Source organism: Arachis hypogaea, chromosome 14 (genome assembly GCF_003086295.3).
Source record: "Arachis hypogaea cultivar Tifrunner chromosome 14, arahy.Tifrunner.gnm2.J5K5, whole genome shotgun sequence".
Lineage (NCBI taxonomy): Eukaryota > Viridiplantae > Streptophyta > Magnoliopsida > Fabales > Fabaceae > Arachis > Arachis hypogaea.
Window position 1 is genome coordinate 63,670,776 of NC_092049.1, and position 3,393 is coordinate 63,674,168.

At 42.1% G+C, this 3,393-nt stretch overlaps 1 non-coding gene across 1 annotated transcript; it reads left to right on the plus strand.

Annotated features, from left to right (window-relative positions):
• The first annotated feature begins 2,216 nt into the window (after positions 1 to 2,216).
• On the plus strand, positions 2,217 to 2,320 carry LOC112746360 (small nucleolar RNA R71). Its single transcript, XR_003174249.1, has one exon. It is a non-coding gene; the product is annotated as a small nucleolar RNA R71 (small nucleolar RNA).
• Positions 2,321 to 3,393: the final 1,073 nt, after the last annotated feature.

The following is a 3,393-nucleotide window of genomic DNA, read 5'->3' on the forward strand; positions in this document are numbered from 1 at the left end:
AACTACTTCACCTTTTTATTGAAACAAATAAAAGAAACAGCAAGGGAGTATTACCTCAGGTTGGGTTGCCTCCCAACAAGCGCTTCTTTAACGTCATTAGCTTGACGGTTGCCCCTTGTTAGGGTGGATTGTAGTGCTTGATGTCCTCTCCTCTCACTATGAAAACATCCCCATTTGATTCCTTCATGATTTCCAAATGTTCCATAGAAAGAACTTTCCTGATTGTGAACACTTGAGGGAGCTGGGAAGGAATGGTTTTGAGGCCAGGTGGGATTGGCAGATAATGACTTGATATCACTTTATCTCCCGGAGAGAAACCTTCAGTGGGAATTTTCTTGTTTCTCCACCCTCTTGGCAATTTCTTTACAATTCTTCCCTTTCTCTTGAGGATTTCTTCATTGACCCTTATGCCAGGAGGATCCTTCTGATCTGTTTCTATTGATTCTTGTGGCTTTAACTCTTGCAATTCTTGTTTGCCTTCCAAGGACTGTTTCAGAGTTTCAGCTGCTGGATTGCTTTCCTCCAAACACAGATGGCTACTATCATCCTTAGGCTTTTCAGGTTCTGGTTCAGGCTCAGATGCAGGTTTGAAAACATTGAAAATGAGCTGTTCATCATGTATTCTCAAAATTAGCTCTCCTTGTTCTACATCTATGAGCGCTCTAGCAGTGGCTAGAAATGGCCTTCCCAGAATGATAGGGTGTAGGTAGCTTTCCTCCATGTCCAAAATGACAAAGTCTGTGGGGAAGAAATAATTTCCCACTTTCACCAGCACATTCTCAACTACCCCTTCAGCTTGCTTCCGAGTTTTGTCAGCCAGTTGTATGATTACATCAGTGGATCTCACCTCATTCAGTTGTAGCCTCTTCATAAGAGTCAGAGGCATCACATTTATGCTAGCTCCTAGATCACAGAATCCTCTGTCAATTTTTGTTTCCCCTATGATGCAGGGGATATGAAAACTTCCTGGGTCTGTTTTCTTAGAGACTATGTCCTTCTTGATGAGGGCACTGCATTCTTTGTTCATTATTACAGTTTGTCCTCCCTTCAAAACTCTTTTCTTGCTCAGCAATTCCTTTAAATACTTGATATGTGTAGGCATCTGCTGGAGAATCTCAAGGAAGGGAATATTGATATGGAGAGACTTAAATGTCTCTAAAAACCTTGAATAGGTTTTCCATTTTTCACCTCCTCCTAACCTCTGAGGAAATGGTGCTTTTGGTTGGTATGTTTCCAGCATGCCTTTTTGCAGTTCCTTGGCTTGCTCAGTTTCACTTTCCTGCTTAGCTTCTTCCACACCTTCCTTCAAGATTTCTGGCTCCTGTTCTGAGGGTCTGATTCCTTCTTCTTCTGAGACTTCCTTCAATATGGTGATGGCCTTGCATTCTTCCCATCTCACTCCCTTTTGTTCCCCTTTAGGATTCTTTTCTGTGTCACTAGGGAACACTGCAGTTGACTTGGGGGCCTGTTGAGATAGCTCTCCTACTTGAGACTCCATCCTCTTGAGTTTTTCACCATGGTTTCTTAAGGTAGATCTCACATCATCCCTAAAGCTTTTCAACTCACTTATGTCCTGACCCATGTTTGCCAGCATTCCTTCTATCCTGTTTAATTGATCTTGAAATTGTTGGTTCGGATTAGGTTGGGTAGGTTGATTATTTTGGCCATGATATGATGGTTGGGAGTAAGTGTTTTGTGTGGCTTGGTATGATCTTTGGTTGGAGTTTTGGTATGTGGACTTGTTATGTTGGTTTTGCTGGTTTCCCCACCCAAAGTTTGGGTGGTTTTTCCAGCCTGGGTTGTAACCTGGGTTGTAAGTGTTAGAATGTGGATCATATGGTTGCCTTTGTTGATTTCCTACATAATTGGCCTCTTCCCAATCACCTCCTTCAGTGCTTACTTCCTCTTGATCTTGTGTGTGTATTGCAGCCACTTGCTTTGTTTCTAATTTCCTGGTGAGCTCTGCTAGTTGCTTGGCAAACACCTTGTTTTGGGCTAAAATTGTATCAACATGGTTCAGCTCCATGACTCCCTTAGTGTTGTGTCTCTCTGAAGCATAGTAGTACTCATTCTCAGCGACTGTCTCAATCACTTCAATGGCTTCTTCCACAGTCTTTTTCCTGTTCAATGAACCTCCTGATGAATGGTCTATAGCCTTCCTTGATTCATAAGAAAGTCCATCATAGAAAATATGCAATTGCACCCAGTCATGGAACATGTCTGGTGGGCATTTCCTTGTCAAATCCTTGAATCTCTCCCATGCCTCATAGAGAGTTTCACCATCTTGTTGTCTAAAAGTCTGAACCTCAGATCAAAGCCTATTGACCTTTTGTGGGGGTAGAAACGTGCCAGAAACTTGCTTTCCACCTCATCCCAGGTTGTTAGGCTCCCCCTTGGGAATGATTCCAGCCACTTAGCTGCCTTGTCCCTAAGTGAAAATGGGAACAAGAGCAGTTTATAGGTATCTTCCTGGACTCCATTGGACTTCACAGTGTCACAAATTCTCAGGAATTTTGTGAGATGTTGGTTTGGATCTTCATTAGCACTCCCACGAAATGAACAATGATCCTCCACAAGTGATATTAGCTGTGGTTTGAGTTCAAAATTGTTGGCCTGAATGGGTGGTTTCTGAATGCTGCTACCACAATTCCCAGAGGTTGGGTTTATGTATGAACCAAGAACCCTCCTCTCAGGAATGGCATTGTTTCCATCAGCTCTCTCATGGTTGTGAACTTCTCTATCCATGTTGAAATCTAGAGCTTCCTCAAAATTGTCCTCAGATTCTCCTTCAGATTCTTCTTCTCCCAGTACTCTCTTCCCTCTTGCTTCCCTTCTAAGTTTATGAAGGGTCCTCTCTGGTTCGGTATAATGAGGAGTTGATGTCTCTCCTCTCCTACCTGTCATACAAAAACACAGCACAGGCAACAAACAAGTGAAATACTCTTGGTTAATGGAAGAGTATGGTTAGAGCAGTTGAGGAATTAATTCAAATAGTTAGTGAGTCAGTGAGTTAGTTGCTTGAATTTAAAGGCATAAAGAAAGAAAGCATGTAACAGAGTGCAGAAATTAAAATTCAACAAGTAACTTGAACTGAATTAACAAAGCAAGAAAAATGCTCAATCTAGTTAACTTCCAATTTGAGAATTGTCAATCGAAAACCAATCCCCGGCAACGGCGCCATAAACTTGATGCGCATAAACTTGATATGCTACGATTTAGGAAATTGCACGATCGGCAAAATTCCTTCCGGCAAGTGCACCGGTTATCGTCAAGTAAAAACTCACAAAGAGTGAGGTCGAATCCCACAAGGATTGGTTGAGTGAGCAATTCGGATTAGAAGTATGTTCTAGTTGAGCGGAATCAAGATTTAGATGAGAATTGCGGAATGTAAAA